Here is a 22,542-nt window from a genome sequence, read left to right as displayed (position 1 = left end):
TCCCATTATCCACCATAAATTTACTTATTTGCTCAATACTAGTACATACGCAGTTTTTAGATTGCTACCTGAAACCACTGTGGAAACAAATTTACTAACTAATTTTCTATGTTTGTTTATAATTCTTTTTTTCTTTAGCTTAACGGTTTCTATTCAAAATCCTGTGTTCAGAAGTTATTTGGGTTAGTGTTTTGTTGTTGTTATTCTCCTTCAGTGGGGGTGTGTTACTCATTTCAAGTCAGTTAAATTCATTCATTTCTGTTTATATTACCTAATGGCCTTTTCCTGTGTACTTGTTGATTGTCTTTATTTTTCTGTTGTGTATGACATTAATGTGGCTCTACTCCGAGAAATGCCACTCTCCCCATGACTTCTGTCTCATTTCCATACCCCATCTTCCCCATTCTTCTCTCACCCACTCCTGCAGGTTTATCCTTTCCGTGTTTCTTCTAGAACAAATGAAGAGATTCATTTATTTGTCCCTCCTTTTTACACAAAACATGACATTTTATATTCTTTTGCTCTTTGCTGCTTTTTCAGTTATCAACATATTCCAGAATAAACTCATTATAGAGATTTTTCTCATTCTTTAAAGGCTGCGCTGTGTCCCATTGTGTGGGTGTATAATATTTTATTCACTCACTCTTCTGTGAGCATTCAGGTTGTTTGGATTATCAAAACTGCTAAACCTGGAGTCCTCGGGGGTGGCTCAATGAAAAAAAATTCTTTCCTTTGCCTTTAAAGACTACATACAAAATTCTTCTCTGATGATAATTTAGAGTGGTGGGGGAGAATATTGGAGAGATGAGTGTATGACATAAAGTAAACAGTTCCATTACTCCTTTTTGGTTTGCCCTCAATACTAAGGCTCTTGGCCAGAATAAAAAGTATCTGGGAAGATAAATAGACTAGAATTGGAGAATTAGCTTGAAGCTCTATTACTCCTGATTCTTTTTTTTTTTTTTTTTTAATGATATTATAAGCTGATTTATTTTCTAAAGAATCATGAACATCTTTACAATTGCACACAGGTGAAAATCCTCTACAGAAACATCGCACTGAAGTTGGGTCAAAAGGCTGTTGGTAAGGAAAGGGACACTTAAAGAAAAGAATCAGCATAAGGTTAAAGGACAGCAAATGCCTCCCAGGGAAATACAAGGAATAAGAAAGCAGGGCTGGTAATGTTTTAATCAGTCAAAACAAAAGTGAAATCAGAAGGCATTACATATAAGGATTGTCATTACAGCCCCTTTGTGGGAACCTACAGCCACCCCTGAGATCACTTGGGCCCCTCAGGGGTAAGGGGTTCTGTAAACTTTTTTGCATCCATATAAATCCCTCTAATTTCTGGTTGGTTCTGTTCCCCTCATCCTCACTCAGCCTAGCCATCTCATCAAATTCTTTTATCACGTCTTCATTGCGCATATGCATATCGTGTTTGGCCTCCTTATGTCCCTTGGGGTACTCAGCCAGTCAGTTTTCTTTTTGCTTTTCCAGGACATCATCCTCAGCTGGGTGTTTTCCTGTAGCCCTTATTCCACTTGCTGGATTTCCTGCTTCTTTTGACCTTCTCTTGTTCTCTGGTTTTCCCTCATTCTCTGGCTTTCCCTCACTCTCAGGTTTTTCCTCTCTCTCGGATTTCCCTCAATCTCTGGCTTTCCCAAGTTCCTTGGCTTTTCCTTATCCTTTAGTATTTCCTGATCTTCTGTCTTTCCCTCATTTTCTCACTTTTCCTTGTCTTCCAAATTGCAAGCTACTTCTGGCTTTCCCTCATCTTGGGCTGTTTTTTGTTTTCCATCTTTCCTTGGTTTTCAGTTACTTCATTTTAATTGTAGAGTTTTTCCAGGTTGAGATTTTCCCTCCCTCTCCTGTCCTGCAATGATTCTGGGCAAATTCTTCCTCTTTTTCTAGGCTGGCAGAGTGCTGGAAACAACATTACCAGGAGGGATCCCTTTTGTCTTTTCCAGAAGACAAAAACACTTGACCTGCTGGGGCTTTTTGAGAAAATGGAACACACCCTACAGAACTGGAGTTAAACAATACTTGGGGATAAACCAGTTTTAGTCCAGTAGAGACAATTTATCAAAATGGACAAGCATACCATGCTAATCAATGTAGTATCTGCCCCCCAACTTTGTAAAACTCCTCATTAGTTTCCTAGGCTGCTATAGCAAATACCATGAAATGGGTCTGGTTAAATAATAGGAATGAACTTGCTCAAGGTTTGGGGCTGGGAAAAAGTTCAGATCAAGACATTATCAAGGCGATGCTTTCTTTCTGAAGACTGTGGCATTCTGGGGCTGGATGCTGGCAATCCTTGGTCCTTAGTTTGTCACATGGGAAATCACATGGCAGTGTCTCCTCATCTCTCCCCCTCTTTCAAGTTCCTTTGATATTCAACTTCTTGCTTCTGGCTTTCCTTCTCTCTGTCTGTAGTTCACTTCACTTATAAAGAACTCCAGTAATAGGATTAAGACCCATCCTGACTGGGCTAGGTTACACCATAACTGGAGTAACCTCATCAAAAGTCCCACTGATAATGGGTTAACACCCACAGGAATGGATTAGATTTAAGAACATGTTTTTCTGGGTGTGGCTTCAAGCCACACACCCTCATGTAAAATGGAAACCTAACATCAGCCAACAAGCTGAGAGAGGAACTATGGTTTGAAGACGGCTGTTGAAAGTGGACTCTTGTTCTGGAGAAGCTGAGAGAGGACAGGTATCCCAAGTGCAACTAGGAATGGCAGTTTTAAGGAACTACAGCCTAGAGAGGAATGTCCTGGGAGAAAGCCATTTTGAGGCCAGAACTTTGGAGCAGACACCAGCCATGTGCCTTCCCAGCTAACAGAGGTTTTCCAGACACCACTGGCTATCATCCAGTGAAGGTACCTGATTGCTGATGTGTTACGTTGGACGCTTTATGGCCTTAAGACTGTGTAAACCACCTTTTATAAAAGCCAATCCATCTCTGGTGTTTCGCATTCTGGCAGCATTAGCAAACTACAACAGCTTTCTAAGAGGAGTTACCATTTGAAAGGGACACTAGAGGAGTGGGCTTGTTTTAGTTTCCCAGGCTGCTCAAGTACATACCATGAAATGGGTTGGCTTACACAATGACAACATTTTAGCTTACACTTATGAGGCAGGGAAAAAGTCCAAATCAAGGCCTTATCAAGGCAATGCTTTTTCTCTGAAGACTATGGCTTTCTGGGGCTGGCTGTTGGTAAGCCTTGGCTCCTCTGTCACATGGTAAGGAACATGGCAGCCTTTCTTAATCTTTCCCTTCTCTTCTGGGTTTCATCTCAGCTTCTTACTTCCATGGCTTTCTCTTTCTCATATCTGAATTCATGCTGTGTATAAAGCACTCTAGTAATTGGATTAAGACCCATCTGGTCCGCATACACCTAAACTGAAGTAATCTCATCAAAAGGTACTACTTACAATGGGTTCAAACCCACAGAATGGATTAAATTTAAGAACATGTTCTTCTGGAGTACATACCACTTCAAACTACCACAGGGCTCCACAGAGTTTACAGTTCTGCTGGACATAAGGAGGAGCATGAAGTCCTTTCCCCAATCTTTACCTCCCATACAGAACTTTGATCCAAGAAGGCCTCTGCCAGACAATTTTAGACAAATCCAGGGAAACCTATGAAGCAAAAATTCCTCTCATTTTCTTGTTCCTTCAAGGAATTCTCTTTCATAAAGACAGAGAGAGGGATTACCAGGAAATGTGGGCAGGAAAAAAATGTACTAGTGAAACAATCTGTATTTTCAATTATTGTCCCACTGAGCTCCAGCATGAAGTGAATGAAGCATGAGAAGCCAACAGATGATGGAGATGAAGCATTAGGCTGCACTGCATTTCTATAGCTTACTCTCAGTTTACCTGTATTCAAAGAAGATTTGGAAGACTGGATACAGATCTTAAATATAACTTTTCATTGTATAACCAAGACATCTTGAACCCCAATATGCCTAGGTGAATGAATGGGCCCCTTCTCCCCCACTCACATTGAAAGTCCACATTCCAGCCAAATATACTTCTCCCTAATTGTCCTCCTCATTCCTGCTTCAGTATTTCCCACAGCCTCTGGCCTCTGCTTCTCAGGACTCAACCTTTACCAGTGCCACTAAACATGCTGATCCTGTTACTTCTGATACCCCTGCCACACGTGTGCTGCACATCCCTCCACTCTGCACAAGTCCTCATCTCTTCCCCAGCACAGGGGTTGACTGGTTCCTCCTGGCCACCTGTGCCATCAATCCTTGTCAGGCAGAAACACCTGGCAGTCTTTTTCAAGGTAAGAATTCACTCTCACCTCTGCCTTAGGCTCTCTTAGGGAAGGAGAAAGCTCTTCCCCCTCCCTGTCAAGCTTTTAATGAAGTGAGAAAAGTTCTCTCTGCCTTCTTTTAGGAGAGTTGTCAAAACAGGATTATTTCGGCCCATTGGCCCATCGGATGTTAAAGCATTAAAAAGAATGGTTTCCACACAAAGCAAACCTGACTCCCTAGCATGACTGGGTCAAGGCTGGTTCAAGGCCCAGCACCATAGTCTACCTGCAAACACTGTTTTCATCCATTACCCTTTTCACCCAGCATTTTCTGTTATTTACCTCTCTGCCTGGGTAGTAAGGAATATGGTCTCACCTACAGAGAGGTCTGGCCATTTTGCCCTGGGTCTTGATGGGAGTAAACTTCAAACAGTTGTAATTTTCCAAGTGATAGAAGTGTCTTTGTTATTCCTGATGGACTCCACCCAACCCCACCTGATAGTTTATGCTAACAAGATACTTAGTTTGGGGCTGGCCACAAATAGACTTAGGGTAAGAACTTGCCAAGCAGAAAGACCAACCAGGTGATTGGAGGGTGTAGGCTTTGAGCCAGGTGATATCAGCCCAACCTCCTGGGAGGTGAGGCTGGCCAGAGATTGAGTTCAATTATGTGACCAATGATTCAATCAATCATGCTTACTTAATGAGACCCTAGTAAAAACTGGACAGGGAAGTTCAGGTACGCTTCCCTGGTTGTTAATACACTTTGAGTACTGCCAAACATTGATGTACTGGAAGGGTGATGCATCCTGATTCCATGGAGAGAGAAGAAGAAAAGCTTTGCATTTGGGGACCCTCCCAGACCTCGCCCCTATGCATCTCTTCTTTTGTCTTGCCCTGGTTTGTACCCCTTTGCTATAACAAAACTGCAATTGTAAACATAGCATTTTCCTGAGTTTTGTGAGTCATTCTAATGAATTATCAAACCTGAGGGGGTAGTGGTATAACTCCTGAACTTGTAGCCAGTTTGTCAGAAGAGGAGTGGTTCGGGGAACTGCTGAACTTGTGCCTGGTGTCTAAAAAGAGGGCACTCTTGTGAAGACTGTGCTCTTAATATGTGAAGTTTGGTCCAACTGCAGGGAATTAGTGCCTGAACTTATCGCATTGTCATAAATACAGCTGTAAAATGGGAGTATAATGTGGAAAATGAAGAGAGTGGATGAAATGAGACTCCATTACTCAACTTTGGGCATGTTGTGATTGAGTGGAAAGGGTTTTAAAAAAAAAAAATCTGGCAAGATCATGGAAGGTTAGGAGAAAAGGTACAAAGTTCCTTTTCTCCAAGTTCAGCATCAGATCGTTGTGCCCTTAACATGAAAATGAGATTAATATTCATTTCACTTGTTGATTTCAAGTTATACAAGGGCTGCATATCATGACCTACAAAAAGTTAACCACTGATTTAGTTTAGTCAAGGTCAAAAAGATCAGTCCTATGCATAAAATTTTTTCTCAAGGCTTGAAGCTTAAGAGGGATTACATAACTAAAATACTCTTGTCCTCTCATTTGTACATTGTCTATAAAAATCTAGCCTCTCAAATGCTTGTTAGACTGGTTTTAACATGGACAAGTCTCCTCATTAATTAATTGATCAATCAATCATTAATATCTTTGATGTGTTCATTTTATACTTGCCTGAAGGTTGATTTTACCATTTTGAAAATTATACCATAACAAGAGTTAAGAGCTTTACAGATTTATTTGAGAAATGGACTGGGCTTTATTAAGGATTGAGAAATTTACTATTAGAAGGAGAAATAGTGCTGAGAAAGAGAAAGATTTGAGTTTAAAAGAGTTAAGATGAGTATATTGGGGTTCTCCACAGAAATATAAAATCAACATGATACACACACACACACACACACACACACACACATAAATATTGAGATTTATTATAGGAGCCATCATGTGAGTATGGGGATTGGGAAATCCTAATTGCCTATGGCAGGCCTCAAATTGGGAACTCTACGGTGATGTTGAATTCCCCAGAAGGAGCTGGCTGGCTGAAGTCGAGATAGAAATTATTTTTTCTGACTGCTGAAATTATCAGTTCTCTCTTTAAGGCCACCAACTGATTGGATGAGGAGATTCCTCTTATTACTGAAGGCAATCTCCTTTGTTGATTGTAGACACAAAGAGCCTTTGATACAATCAACTGACTATAGATGAAATTCCATTTAGGAAATACCCTCAAGGTAATAATCAGACCAATGCTTGCTTGGCCAAAAGAATGGTCTCTATAACCTAGCCAAACTGACACAGGAACTTAATCATCACAATGAGGAAGGCTGCTTGCCTGAAATCCAACTTTTCTATGCCTTTCTAGGGTTGGACCTGCCATAGAACACATTGAGTCCAGGGTGGTAGTTTCTAACTCCTCAGGAAAGGCCTCTTGTAACAGTAACCTTTTTAATATAACCTCAAAGCTGTAAGCAAGCAAGAAATTGTAAATCAACCTTAAAACGTAACTGTAAAGCAGCTTTTAAATAACCCTTAAAATGGGAAGTAGGTAGGAGGTAAAAACTTTTAGTCTCACAAAGGGGGGAGATGTAAATGTAAAGTCTGCAACCAAACCTAAATAAGCTTTAATCTATTGCCCCAAATCTCCCAGATATAAATAAGCCTTTTGTCTATCTCCCTAGACTGTAAGGCACCTTTCAGTGTAAATCCTGAAAGACGTAGGATAAACTACTAAAATTCTCCTGTTACATGTTAACTAACATGATTAACTCTCTTTGTGTCTCTAATGGGTATAAAGACCAATTGAAAAATAAGTTCAGGGAGACTGATTTGAGAAAGCTTCTCCTGTCCTCCCAGCAGTGTAAATAAACCCCCTTTTCCTCTTCAGCCTGGTTCACTGTGACTTCTATTGGCAGTGCTAAGTGATGAACCCAAATTTGAGAAGTGCCCCTTCTACAACTCTCAGCTTGTTTCAGGAGCTAGAGTCAGAGGAAATGTTAAACAAGAATGCCTCAGGAGGAGACAGTAAGCAGAAGCAAGAAATCAGGAATACTCCTACCAAGGTTTTGTTGCCGTTGGGGGAAAATAAACAAGAAAACACACACACACACATACACACACACAAAATCTACCCCCACACTCAGATTCCTTCATTATGCCATTTTCTATCATGAAAGTGTTAACAAGCTCTAGGCTCCCAATTTCACACTTCAGATCAACTATAAAAAATAAGTAGAAGAGTAACAAAATGTAGATACAGGATATAAATATTTAAAGAAAGTTGGCTGGTAAATATGTGAGGCACACCATGAAATCTGTAAACTCCACTTTTAAATAACCTTTTTCTCCTTTCAGTATCTCTGCACCTGGCATATCTTTCAGATGAAAATAAGAACTGAGCTCTCTGATGGATTTTAGGGATAATCAGTGGGTCCTGAGGTGGGATATATTAGGGGAAATTTTCAAAAAGTTTGGGGTCCTGAAGGAAAAGATGTGGATTTTTAAAGTCTTTCACAAGGAAGGTTCAGATTTAAGGGAGAGGATAATATAATAGAACAGCTAGAATTCACACAGGCTCTCCAACATGTCAAGCAGGTGCTAAGGTTCTTACAAATACATTTGTTTAAATCTCCATTTAGTAGGTATGTTGGTTTGAATTGGTTATGTACCCTAGAAAAGACTATGTTCTTTTAATCCAATCTTGTTGGGCAGACCTATTATGGGTGGGACCTTTTGGTTAGCCTATTTCAATTGAGATGTGACCCACCCATTGAGGGTGGGTCTTAATCCTTCACCAGAGTCCTTTATGAGAGGATAAAAGGCAGAGACATTTTGGAGAGAGTTTAGACAGAAGCCCAGAGAAATTCTACAGAAAGCCTCAGAAACCAGAAGCTAAACCTGGGAGAGAAGGACCAGGAGACTCTGGCCTTGTGCTTTCCCATGTGACAGAGGAACCCCAGATGCCATCAGCCTTTCCTCAGAGAAGGTATCATCCTGTTGATGCCCTAATTGGGACATTTTCATGGCCGTAGAACCGTAAAATTGTGAACTAATAAACCCCCACTGTAAAAGCCAATCCATTTCTGGTATATTGCATTCCAGCAGTTTTAGCAGACCGAAACAGTAGGCAAAAACAACAGTTATCCTGGATTCACAGATGAGGAAATTGAGGCTGACAGAATATATTGTTACATGGTTACACAGAAAGCAACAGAGTAAGGACTGTCACCCAGGAAGAAGTGAAGCTAGCTGTGGGAGAGAATAAGGTTTAGAATGCTGGGAGGTTTAGATTTGAGGAAGGCTGCTTTTTTGTTGGCAACTCACTTCTCATAGACCTCGGGAATTTTTTTAATTTAAATAATGTCTTCCTCCAGGGCCTCACCTGCCCTTCTCAGCCAAGTCACTTCCACTGTAGCTACATAAACTCAGTGAGGATTTGCCAGATGCACTGACTGGTTGTTAATGCCTAAGTCTCAGGAACAGGCTGCGGTGAGTGAAGGGAGCCAGCTGAGCACTTAGAACCCCTTCTAGCCCCTGCCCCCCCCCCTACTTTCCTAGAGCCAGAGCCCTGAGCCCTTTCCTCAATATAAAATGTAAAACCTAAATAAACCTTTGCAGTCGAACCTTACAAATGGAAGAAGTTAGCCGTCTACATGGAAGTTTCATCTTTGATACCTCCTTCTCCCTCAACCCCAACATTATGTGTCTCTTTCCACCTAAATGTATCCAATCCATCAGCAAGTCCTGGAAAATTCACCTCTAAAATGTATCTTGAAACAGTCCATTGCTCTCCATATCCACTGCCACCACACTAATCTAACTACTATTATCTCTACCTTAGATAACTGCTCAACCCTAACTGCATCCACTTTGCCCACCTCCAATTCATTTCCCACAAAGCTATGAAATGAATTTAAACTCTTCAATTGACTCTTCATTGTATTAAGTCCCATGACTATAAAGTAGGCTAGGGAGTGCTGCATAATTTGGCCCCTTCCCTGCTTCCCCAAGTTCACCACTTGTCACCTTCCCCCCTGCTCACCATGTCCCAGCTGCACTGGCATTCAAAAATATTTTTCATTCTTGGCCTTTTCTCTCCTCAGGAGTACATCCTTCTGCCTGAAACTCTTTTCTCAGCTCTTACACATCTAGCATAACCCATACTTCATTTTGTAGTTTAAATATCACCTCCACTAAAAGAGTCATCCCCACTTTACACATCCCTACTCCTTATTCTTCATCTCAGTCTTTCATTGCTTCACAGGACTTGTGACAATTTGCTAGTATTTTATTTGTTTGCTTTCTTGTTCTTTGGCTATCCCACCCACTAGATGCTAAGCTCCATAAGGGTATAGGATGCTTGTCTATCTCTTTGGGATACCTGTGCTCATTACACTGCCTGGCTCATACAAGGACTCAGTAAATATTTGGTGAATAGATAAAAAATGTTTTCTACTCCTAGTGCTTTAATAAGACATTTTTCATCTCTAAGCACTGTAGTAATTATTATAATTATGGTGCCTCCCATAGAGAACTAAAAATAAAAACCATATTAAAAGTAAAATATACATATTATAAAAAGTATATATAAAAACAAAAATCAAAATTCCACATATACTGAAATTAAAATAGCTTATTTGTAGATTTTCTGTTTGCAAAATTGGTAAGTTCACTGAAACAGAAATTTTGTTATTTCTTTGGGGTAGCTGATTCGCTGGTAACCTAGCCCCTATGTTTTGTCTGCCACTGGGTAACATACAACCGTCCAGGATCTGAAAAATCCTGTGTAACTCTTATTTACTAAAGCTGTAATGGAGCAGTGACCACTGTTAGCATTACACTTCTTTCTCTAATACAAGAACAATTAATCTTTGGCCTTCCTTCTTCAAATCCCACACAGCCTGTCAACTCCTTAGCTATTGACAAACCCTAATCCCCCAAAATAAATTAACAAAAGGAAAACAAGGAGGAAAGATATGTGTTTGTGTATGCTGAGGGTGCAGAATCTTTCCACAAACATATACATGGTATATAATGTGTGCCTTATACTGCCTTAGGGGCTAGGGTTAAATAAAAATTGAGTGACATGCCATGTTCTTCTCCATGTCAAGACCTGTGTACATATTCTTCCCTTTGTCTGAAACCACCTGTCCCCATCCACCCCACAATCCCTCCATTAAGTTTCCCTGGGTCCCAAACTAGGTTATATCCTCCTTTTACATACCATCAAGCTTTCTGTATTGCTCCATTGTATCCATCAACCTAATTTAAGTAATTATGTACCTCATTTCTTCATTAGACTGTAAGCTCCATGAGGACAGCATTCATGTTACCTTATTCACAGCTATGTCCCTTGTTACACAGTAGAGTTGCCAGCACACAGTAACAGCTAGCAATAAATATCTGTTAAATTAATAAATTAAAAAATGAATGAATGAACATAATCTTTCAATTTTAAGTGCTTACAAGAAAGTATGAGAGCCAGACAAAAAAAATATTTCAATATCATGTGTATAGTAATAAAGATGGAACAGGGACAATAGGAAACTCAGTTCTAATTCTAATCCTGGTATCAGTGAAGACTCCTTGAAGGAGATGATGCCTGAGATAAATCTTAAGGTAGAACAGTTGGGACAGGGAAGGGTTTTCCAGAGGAAACAGGGTAAGCAGAAGCAGAAGTGTCCATCTGCTGTCCCGGGAGTCATCCAGAAGAGAGTTGGGCATAGGAGCGTAGATTCATGGAAGAGTGCATCTAATATACTTGCCTATTGATCTTATCCATAAATGGCATGCAGCAAGGTCAGAGTGATCCTTCCTGATCATTTTAATGTTCTCTGTAAATATACAATCTATTAATTATCTCTTATAGAGTAAACAGAGTTACTGATAAATTCTAGTCACTTCTGGATTCCTCCTCTTTTTACTTCTTCTTCTTTTTTTTTTTTTTTTAATATCAGGACATTTGCTTATCCCATAGATAGACATTCTCAGCAATTCCTCATAGTCTGCCAACAGCAAGTTTGCAGTCATAGCTGCAAGTTCTTAGAATAATCCTGAGTGGTCTGAGCGTTTTGGAAATGTCCAGAAAAGGGTGCTATGCAAAACTGTAGGTATTACAACTGTATTCATAATATTAGCTAATATTGATTACTCATTTATTACATGCCAGGCATTCCTTAGCATTTTGCACACACTCCCCATCACAACCCAATGGGATAGGTACTACCATTGTGCTGTACAGATGAAGAAACTGAGGCACAGAGAAATTAAGCAACTTACTCAAGGTCACTCAGAAAACAATCGGTGAGGCTTGGATTCAATCCAGGCAGTCTGTCTCAGAGCCCACACTTTGCAGCTTCCTCCCATTATGCAGTGGTTTCTCCTGAATTTTAATGCCACTTTTGGAGCCAAGACCCACACCCTGTTTTACAGACATCTAATAGAATTCAGAAGTCACAGTTGGAAAGGTCCCAGGAGAGGTAGACAGTCTGGTCACCGCTAGTACTACTGGACACTGTTTAACTAAAAAAAAAATGTGAATTTGCTTTAGGTTCCTTTCTCTGGGACCACTTCCTGTATTATGTAGATTTATGTTGTGCTGAAGCAAGAGATGAATTTCATTTTAAAGTAAATAACAAATAATTGAAGTAAATAAAAATAAATAATAAGTAGATAAAGCAACTAGCTAAAGAAAACTTTCATCAAATAATGGTAACAGTGCCACATGGATATGGCAGAAAATAGGAGAGTAGTATTTGAATGATTAAATTTAGGGAATTGTTCAAATAGGGAACATCAAACTTTTCTCTCCCATAGTTGACTCCTGAGGATCTATGTTTGTGTTGATGGCAGGAGAGAGAAAAACTAGAACCACTCACCCCAACCAAGTCAGCTATTGATGTTAAAGATGAAATGCTGTCACAAGGCCAGTGGAGAGTGTTCTGTAGTCTAAACAAGCATGAGCTTCTATAACCTGCAGCTTCCTCTGCTCATTTATAACAGCATCTCTGTTGAAAAACAGAAGGTGAAATATGGAGACGAATACAAAAATATTCTAGCTCATCAAAACTCATTCCTTTATGTTACACAACCACCCTTGTTTGATGCTGATCTGCAAGTATTTGCAAGCTTTTGTGATTGCTGAGGCTCTGCAGAGGGCAGGGTCCATTAGCTGCACAAAGCAGGATGCAGGCTTTCCTTTGGAGAGTACCAGGAGGCGAGGTAAGTCCTGAGGATCAGCTGCAACCCCTTCCTGATCACCTAGTTACCTTCAAGTCAGTTTTGTTAGATAGACTCATGTTACCAACAGTGACCAAATGCAGGAAAAAGTCCTTTCACCTTTTATATTAGTTACTTAAGAATGAGTAACAAATAAGTATAGTTAACATTTATTGAACACTTACTACTTGCCAGAAATTGTGCTTATGATTTACATGCATCATTTCATTTAATTCTTCCAATGACTCTGAGGTCCTATGATTATTTTCATTTTACAGATGAAGAAATGTAGTCTCAGGGAAGTTAGTTAACATGTCCAAATGATACCTATAATAAACACTGGCACCAGAAATTGCCCCCAGGCTGTCTGACTCTAATCTAATCCCACTTGAATCTGTAATAACCCTATGAGTTAAGAACAAAAATATCTCCAATCCATGGAGGAGTGGCAGAAAAGCGTAACGGTTAGGGGAGAAAATGCCAGTGTTAAGAGTTGGAGTTTTAATTCAGCTCTACCATGTAGTAGCTGTGTGAATTTGGGAAATTTATATAAGTCCTCTAATATTTACAACATCCTCAGCTACTGAATTACAGAGAATACTTCATCTCTTAGGTCCTTCATGTCTTTGCCACCACGTCATCATCACAGCTATTCTGTATTAAGTGTTTTCTTACTTCAATTTTTTCCTGTGCCTGAAAATGCCATGGTACTGCCCCCAGAGGTGGATATAATGTAAAAATAATATTAAGATAGACATTTATTGCACACTTACTACATGCCAAGTGCAAGCATTATCTCATTCAATATTTATAACAACTATATGAGAGAGATACCAGTGTTATCTATAATTTATACTTTGAAACAGAGCTCACTAGAACGCAACACTCCTAGATACCCCTTCCTTTTTTTCCTACCTACCACCCTGCCGGCCAGCTGACTTGGGAACTCCAGGAGGGTGTCATTGACAATGGCAGGAAATTGCCTATAGGAAATTGAACATTCCCGGAGTTTGACACTAAGAAGCTTTGGAGCTATTCACCAAATGGCGCTACTGAGAACCGTGACCGTCCAAAAGAAGTTTCCGTTTCCTCTATTTCAATTTCCTTTTCCACAGGGAAGTAATGAATGCCTCTAGGTCCTCTTCAGAGGGAGAGCTGGAAAAACAGGGAGACCGGTGCCTCACCTGAGAACAAGAAGCAGGGAGTAGTGCCAAGGTATCAGGCAGACTCCAATTTTTTTTTTTTTTTTTTTTTTTTTGCAAAGTCCAGCCACACACTGCTTTTTTTTACAACCTTGAGTGGCAGTGAGTAAAAGATGCTATAAAGGCCAGCATAGTTTGAATAACAGTAATCTGCTCTTTCACCACATGATTTTCGCCACACGTATTACTTTCTCTGGTCACAAATTTAATACATTTTATTGGAAAAGCATAAGAAATGCGAAAATGTATGTATTTCAATGTTTCGTATCTTTCAAACTAGAGTCTAATTAAATTTTAATTATTGTCTTCCGGTGCCCCACCCACCCTTGCCCCATTTTGAAAGACCTGGAGTCCAGGGTACGAAGACCAAGCGTATCCAAGAGGGCGGCAGCACAAATTCGCTCCCCCGGCCCCCGCAGCTTGTTTTACCGTCTCCCCTCCCCCTTAGTCTGGTGCTTTACCATTGGCCATTGCCATGACAACCAGCAGCTGCCCAGACAGGCAGCCTCTACCGCAGCAGGGGTGAGGCTGTGGGGGAGGGGGAGGGGAGGGGGAGGGAGAGGAGGAGCCAGAGGAGGTGTCTGCTGCAAGTTCCTGGCTGCTTTCTGAGCTCACCCCATCCTCCGAGAGGGAGGAGGTCCAAATGGAGATGCTGCTGCTGCTGCCGCCTCCTCTGCTACTGGTACTCGAGTGAGGCTGGATGGGTGGTTCCTATTTGCACCATCGCCAACTAGAGAGCGAAGGAAAAAAAAATCCCAGCAGCCGCTGCTGATGTTGGATTCCGAGGCTGCATCCGACTCGGTCACAGGGAAAATGGATTCAGTTTGCATCTCTCCCTCCCTTCAACAGCTTCTCTGGGTCTCAGCAAGGTAAGTAGGAGAGAGTGGGGCTATCTTCTTGGTTTAGCTTGTGTTAAATGACCTGTGTGTACATTTGTGGCCTGGATTTGAACAATGACTCCCCCCACTAAGTCTGGGAGGAGGAGATGTGGAGACAGAGATGGGTATGGAGAGAGGGGAAGGTTGCCAGGGAGAGAAGTGAGAATGCATCTGCTTGTGTTTAAAAAAAAATGGTGTTCTGAATTTTATCTTGAACTGGCTCAGAATGCAGTCTGAGCCACTTGCTTCCTTTCTTCGCAAGCTTAGCGACAGAATTAGGGAGTGGAAAAATAGCTAACAACAAGAAATGGATGTAATTGAAAGGAATCGTTTTATTTGCAGCTCTCACGTATCTGGTGCCTTCTAGGCTTGTTGGCCTAATTATAAGGTGGTTTTGCTTATTTCCTTCGTTGCTAAGAAAAGGCGCTTCTGGAATTTGGCATTTAATTTCACATATTCTAATGCATTTTGCCTGATAGAGTTTAGTTTTCAGTACATACATCTGACTGAATATACAAATGTGTACCTTATGGATATGCACATAATATATATACGTGTGACTTAGCATTTGTATTGCATTTGTGAAGCATTGTTATATGCAGAGTGTGCTTTGCAATTATTTTTATGGAATATAAGTGCCCTTGCATGGCTGGAGGTAATTGCATATTTTTGAAATTGTGCTTCTGGTTTACCTATTATTCATTGGCTTCATTTGGATTAATGTGAGATTTATTCTTGTTATTGTCCCTCAGTTTCATTGTGGCCAATTAAGGCAGATCCCTATCATTTAATCTGTATTATAGCTCTAGATGTGAATTCACAGCCTGCCTCTTTTATTTTTAATTGAGTGTGTGGGGGTGATATTGAGAGCCCTGAATTTACAATGATGGGAAAGGGTGACGGTTTGTGGAATTCTGTGACCAGCATCTTGCCAAATGAATACTAAAACAAATCAGTTTTCTTGGAATTCTACCCCAAACAGCCTTGTCAGGTTGGTGCCCTGTGTTCCAGGAAGCATAGCAGAGCTGGAAGGTGAAGTGCATTCATTTTATTTAATAGTGCTGCTATTTGCTATTCATTCCTTCAGTATCCAGGATCCATTTTACAGTTCTCTGAAATGATATATTAGAGATTTGCTTCTTTTTGAAGTTGAATAGGAAAGTGGGACTGTTTTGAAAATCTTGATGTTCCCAAGTAACCTAGACATTTCCAAATTAGCCTATTTGTACAATGAAATGAAACAAGAGAGTGAGCAAAGCCTGGCAGGAAAATATGTGGCTTCTAGCTGAAATGAGGGGCTGTTGTAATTTACAAATGCTTACTGGGATCTACTTGACCTTTTATTACTGTCAAGGCTTTCTGGCAGCTCAGGAGACTAAAGAAGCCTGGAATGGGTAGGATACACAGCTCCATTACCACCTAGGACAATGGATTTCATTGAATTAAAGCCAGAAAAATGCTTGCAGGTAAAAGTGAGTTGTAACATCATGTTCATCTTAAGGATTAGTTTTATCCATCAGTCTCCACATTAATAGTATCACTGGCAGTGCAAACATTTTTTATAAGGTAAAATAGTATTTTTGTTGTTGTTGTTTTAATCTTACATGTTATTTTACACATTGCCCCCTCATTTAAAATTTTTACATGTATTAGAATCAGGTTTATAGTTAATTTACCTGAGAATAATTGTCCTGTTTGGTTTATAGATGGAAAGGCTCTTCAATGACTTAATGGAAAGATGGATAAATATACTCATAACGTCTCATATGTAATACAGATTCTCAACTCTGTAAAGTCATGCTACCATGTCCATAATTGTAAAAACTGTACAAAGTAGGGTAACAAAAGAGGTCCTGGGCTTTTATGTCATATCATAAGTGTCCTCAATCTTTTAATGATAACTTTTGACTTCCAAAAATTAAAATCTCAAAAAAATTAAGATACTTAGATAGGTGACTGTATTTCATATAGTCAAATGAGCTTTCTTGGGGCTTTGTTTTTGTTTCCTTTGTGTTGAGTTTTCATTGGGATACGTTTTTATAGGCGAAGTTGGTACAGTTTAGCAGAGGCAAATCACTACAGGTCAGTGGCTTGAACTGACTGGCATTTGTGGTGTTTTTCATCTCTGTGGTCAGATTCTGATGGTAATACTGGCCTAATTTTTGGTTCCAAAATTTAAGATGATTATATGGCCCTTGCTGAGGGGCCACAGATGTGTAAAGGACTGCAAGTTGACTCAGGAAAGATAAGGATTATTTCATTTGGAAAAGAGAAAACTGACAGATGACCATTTTATTGCTGTTTTTTGGAACCATTAAAATAGGGTAAATGGGCTTCAACTGCATTAGGAAGAATTTAAATTAGAAATATAAAATGTAGAACATCCTAGTAGCATGTGTGAGTAAATGGTAGACTGGGTAAGCAGAAAAGGCAGTGGAGTCTTTCATCAAAAACTCCAAATATAGGATTTAGATATGCATGTGTCTGAGCTGGACTAGATCACTTCTCAAGAACTTCTCTGGATTTTTCTAGAGTAAATTGTCCATTTAAGAATGTGTTTAGTTGTTTAACGTAAGACATTTCTAAACCTATAACAATGCGACTCCGTTTTGCAATGGACTTCTAATACAGAGTCTGGATATTTTTAAAGAAATAGATTGAATATCTTTCTGGAGAAGTTTACATGTAATCTGCCTAAATGTAGAGAACTGAGCATTGTTTTGTTCATAAGAGCCCCTCTTAGCAACTTTATGGATTTTAATGCTTAATAGCCATGTTAAAATAATCTCCATTATATGGTTAATTTTGAAAAAATTGAAATGTTATTTTTAATGTTTTGTTTAGTAGGGTATAGATACAAAATAGTTTGAGAGCTATCAAGTTGATGTCAGAAAAAAAAATTATATGAAAGATATATATGTTATTGTTGAAATTTGCCATTTAACAAACAAGCTAAATTCACTAATTACTTTGAATATAAATACTATCTTGAAGATGCCATATTTGTCGGAATATTAAAATTAAATATTTGACTGGTGTTTAAGCCTCTAGTAAACTTAAGTGAACTGGAGTAAAACACACATAATCTAATTTCTCCTCTTGTGATTGGCTGTCCCTTATTTCTTCAACTGATCTCAAAATGTTTCAGTTTTATGTACACCTGTGTGACTTAGAAAACTGTTTTCTATATTTCTCATCAGTTCATAAAAATGGTTAATGCTTTGTTTCCAATGGTTGGCATCTAAAAGAAAACCAAATTTATCATGGAAAATTCAACATAAACAACTCAACACTCAACACTTAGCTTTTCTCTAAGGCTGAAATAAATAAACTAGGCTTATAATTGGATGTCAGTCTTAGAGGTCAGTTACATTTCCTCCTTTGCATACCCCAACCATTATTCTATCAAGTGAAAATGTGTTTTCAAACAGAGTGAATTAATCAATTGATAAGCCAATATTTGTAGAGCTCTTATTTGCATAGGCTAGCCACACAGAATTCCCTTGGGGAGAGAAAATATACACACATGTGAAACTGTTAATGAAGAAAACAATGTAGTTGTAATTAGTACCTGTTCCAGTTTGCTAATGCTGCCTTTTTGCAAAACACCAGAAATGGATTGGCTTTTATAAAGGGGGTTTATTTGGTTACAAAGTTACAGTCTTAAGGCCATAAAGTGTCCAAGGTAAGGCCTCAAGAACAGGGTACCTTCACTGAAGGATGGCCATTGGCATCCGGAAAACCCCTGTTAGCTTGGAAGACACATGGCTGGCGTCTTCTTGCTCCCAGGTTGCATTTCAAAATGGTGTTCTCCAAAATGTTGCTCTTGAGGCATTTTGTCCTCTCTTAGATGGCAGCTCTTCTTCAAAATGTCACTCTTAGTTGCTCTCCAGAATATCACTCACATATGCTCTGCATATGGGCTTGTGTGGCTCTTTTTAAAGTACTCCAGTGATCCAGTAAAGACCCACCCTGAATGGATGGGGTGACACCATCATGGAAATAATCCAATGAAAGGTCTCATTCACAGTTGATTGAGTCACATCTCCGTGGAAACGCTGAACCAATAGGTTCCAACCTAATCAACACTAATACATCTGCCCCCACAAGATTGCATCAAAGAATATGGGTTTTTCTGGGGGACATAATATATACAAACAGGCGCAGTACCATTATCACACTTTATATTAATATGCTTTATAGTTCTCAAAGTCATTTTCCATTGTTTATTCCTGACAGTTCTGTCACACCAGTATAGCTAGCATTATCAGAATTAATTTAAATAAATTGGAAACAGATTCAGAGAGGTAAGACTTGTCCAAGATTTTGTGTGGTAAATGGTCTAACTGGTACTGGCACCCAAATCTCAGGAGCTCACATAAACCATATTATAAAATTTAGCAAATTATCTTGCTGGTTTGAATTTGAAAATATCAAATATACTAAACCTACATTAAGCATGGCTCATTTTTATTTAGATTTTAATATTTCCAATGCCATGATTTGCTTTTTGGCCATATTAAGTTACCAAATGGGCTAATTAAGTACTTAATTAAGGTATCAGTAGAAAAAAAAATACAAAAAACACAAAAGACAAAAGAACAGTGCACAAAAAATATTTTTGAGAAAGTATGTGATCCTTGATATTTCAGAAAAGCATAGAACATTTGCCTGGGGCGGGGGCGGGGGATCTTTTTTGGCTGATGTGCATTTGTTTAATGGTTAATTATTGTTTTTATTTTTATATGACATAGAATTTGGGAATTACCAGAATTTTTTTGTGTTTAAGATCAAATTAAGATTAATGTGTGTCCTGGACTCTGAAAAAAACTATGACACCTCCTATCTTTTTGTCCTAAACATCTCTCTAACTACATGTACTAAAAATAGAAACAATGTTAAATCATAAATTAAATTAGATTTTTTCCCCTGGATAAATGTTTCTACACTTTTCTGAAATATCAAAACTCAAATACTTTTCTCCAAAATATTCTAACTTTTGCTGTCCTCTTCTTTTCTGAAGAGGCACACACTTTGTCTGATTATTTGGTAATTCATTCCTGACCAAAGAGCTAATCATGCCATCTGAATCATCATTCATATTTGGATGAAGTCTCCTTTGTAATTAGCTTGCAGTAAATGTGAGACATGTCACAGTAAAGACATTCTGTTTTAAATCAATACTCACCAATACCATTAAATTTTGTCTTTTAGAGATATTTTTCACACTAAAATATATACATATATCCTCATTGTTCCAAAAAAAAAAACAAGAAAGTTAATACAGAAAAAAGAAAGATAGTAAATGAAGGTGAAAATCACCCATAAGCTTACTATTAATGAATAATCATTGTGAACATTTTGGTATATTTCATTCTAATTCTTTTTTTTATATGCACATATATGCTATACACATACTTGTGTAAATGGGACCATTCTCTAAGTATTGTTTTATATTTCATTCACCGTATATAATGTGGCCATCTTTTCATGTTAACAAATAAACTACTAATTTAATATCTGTATGCATTTATCTTGATGATTAGAGCTGTTTTTCCCCACATGGGAGTCTTTACACTTTGCTTTTAAATGCTTCTCATGATACAGGTAGATCTTGTTGATTTATAGCAGCTGTGAGTCAAGTATTATTTTCAGGAAATATGAGCTTCTGTTATCCTGACCTGCCACTGCATCTCACAGTGGGTATTAAGTTAACCTCGGTCATCTCTTGTCTGCTGGTAATGAATGAGTTTTAAACTGAAGTCAGTGAAAGCCGTGTTTGAAACACTAGGAATTCCACCAGGTACATGCATCAGCAGCAGTTGAAAACAAAGCCAAAAACCAGATCTCCTTCAAATGCATCCCATCTTTCCTAAGTGGGCTAGTGGCATCCTGCAGCCTTGACATCTGTGACCAGTTCAGATCCTTTACTGAAGTATATTTGAACAGCATCACATTAGCTGTCACACGAGTTCTCGGAATCAACCAAGATCATTCTTAGCATCTTGTGATTGTATTCTTTAGACATGTATATAGTTTTGAAATGAAAGCCCGGCCATCTGACTCTTCCTCCTTTTAAAATTTGAATGGTTGTATTCCTCTTAATCTTGAAGTCTGGGCTTAAAAATAACTCCATGGAACCGTTCCCCTAGGTGCACCTCCTGTGTCACTCTGTATTACTGCACCTGTGTGTTTCCTTCATAGCGTTTATCAAATGTTGTAATTATCGAGTTATTTGCTTGCTTGATTTTCCCTACCCTTCACTAGATTGTAGGCAGTAACTGAAGCTGTTTCGTTCATCATTTAATAACAAATGCCATGCACAACAGACTTGCTCAATAAATACTGGTTGACTGAATGAATGAATGGGTGCATAGGTGGGTCCCAGAAGGACCTTTGGTCAGAGATTGTACAAGAGACTTACTTCAGTGGTTCTTTGGACTGTCATTCTTATGCTTTTTATTTTGGCTGTTAAAAATAAAATAGATTGCTTTCATATGTGATATTCTTAGGATGGTGTCAAGATTTTGATAAAGGAAAATCGAATTCTGAAAGGTAACAAATCAAAACCCTTAAAAATTCTTTATTAAAGGTGGTTTACAACATGCTATGACATAAATAAGAAAGCTGTGAACACTTCTGTGGCACCATTATTCCCTTTCAAAAACTGAAATGCAAGTCAGAAATAGTGGCATCATTAAAGGATACTTTTGAATCCACTCTAATTTATTGAAGTAAATTAGAAATTTAATTCATCTCAAATTATATGATACAGTTAGTTTGCTATTTTAGAAATTTACCAAATACACCAATCATAAATCATTCTTTCATGTTTATATCCAAGAATTAAGCTCAAATAGAATTGGGAGGCAATAACCTTACTCCAAGGCTAAATTAAGGCAGCATCTTGCTTTTATGAAAGTTTGGAAATCAAAAGGCACAAAAGAATGACTTGGAAGACAAGTGCATACCTGCAAACAACAGAGGCATGGCTTCAAATCGTTGTTAACCACCATCTCTATGGGTGCCCATCTGCTGATACACTGAAATATAAGATTCAGGAAAAAGTCTTTGCTTGGCATCTAAATCAGGCTCACAGTATATACTGCAATTCTTGCAATTCTGGAGTCCAACTGCAGTTAAAATGTATACAGAGAACCAAATCTTACTAAATTTAGTAGACTCTGTCTTCTCAGAAATCAACTCATTGGTATGTATTATTTTCAAGAAGGAAATTTTACTTAGATTGTTATTACCCTATAGAAGCCTGATAAGCATGTACTTCAGAAAAGAGGGTGATATTTTCATCAGGCCTTCTGTTCTGAACTGGAAATGTTCCATTGAAAAATGCTACCCAGTAAAACCATAATAAAAATGTAAACCAAGCAGATGTTTCTCACCCACATTCCTTATCTGGCTCTTCCTTGTACAGCATTTCATGGAAAGATTGCCTCCCAAAAATAAACCCAGTTCTCTACTCCGTAGTTTTCACTGATCCATATTTAAGGGCATTACTACTCATAGGTCAGACACACCTAATTTGACCATGTTCCCCAAAATTGTGTGTGTGTGTATTTGTATTTTTAATGCAAATATACCAATGAAAAGAACTGGACAGAATATTTTAAATGAGTACCTTTTGTAAAATCCAGGCTATTGCGTCTCTCTACCAAGAAGCCATAAAAAGAATAGCAAAACAATTGACAAAAGCTTTTATGTAATGATAGCCAATCAGGAGAATTTTATATTAAAACTCCACCCTGTGAATACACATGAGAATTCACAAACTGCTAATTCTGCTAATTGGCACTAACGAGACAGAGAGAAGGACTTGGGTATTATGAAGCTATTATAGACCCCAAATTTCCTCTCATATGAACTTCCTAGATAATTCTCATTATGAGAAAGGATACTCTGGAAATCCTGAGGTTGCTGTAGCCACTAC

General features: G+C 38.7%; 2 protein-coding genes and 1 pseudogene across 4 annotated transcripts in view; 2 read left to right on the top strand and 1 right to left on the bottom strand.

Annotated features, from left to right (window-relative positions):
- Positions 1-1,221: 1,221 nt before the first annotated feature.
- LOC119507788 lies at positions 1,222-1,936 on the bottom strand (annotated as a pseudogene).
- A 12,528-nt stretch (positions 1,937-14,464) lies between these two features.
- Positions 14,465-22,542, top strand: part of JAKMIP2 (janus kinase and microtubule interacting protein 2) — a 177,672-nt gene continuing 169,594 nt past the window's right edge. For all 3 annotated transcript variants that reach the window (XM_037801884.1, XM_037801883.1, XM_037801881.1), the window contains exon 1: positions 14,465-14,588. The gene's annotated coding sequence lies outside the window, so the exon portion shown is untranslated. The remainder of the gene's footprint in view (positions 14,589-22,542) is intronic.
- The window catches only part of LOC119508277 (40S ribosomal protein S20-like), a 90,119-nt gene continuing 82,095 nt past the window's right edge, over positions 14,519-22,542 (top strand). The window contains exon 1 of the mRNA XM_037801885.1: positions 14,519-14,588. The gene's annotated coding sequence lies outside the window, so the exon portion shown is untranslated. The remainder of the gene's footprint in view (positions 14,589-22,542) is intronic.

The sequence above is a fragment of the Choloepus didactylus genome, chromosome 13, assembly GCF_015220235.1.
Source record: "Choloepus didactylus isolate mChoDid1 chromosome 13, mChoDid1.pri, whole genome shotgun sequence".
Taxonomy (NCBI): Eukaryota; Metazoa; Chordata; class Mammalia; order Pilosa; family Megalonychidae; genus Choloepus; species Choloepus didactylus.
The sequence above is the reverse complement of the archived record's forward strand: the minus strand, read 5'-3'. Positions and strand labels throughout refer to the sequence as shown.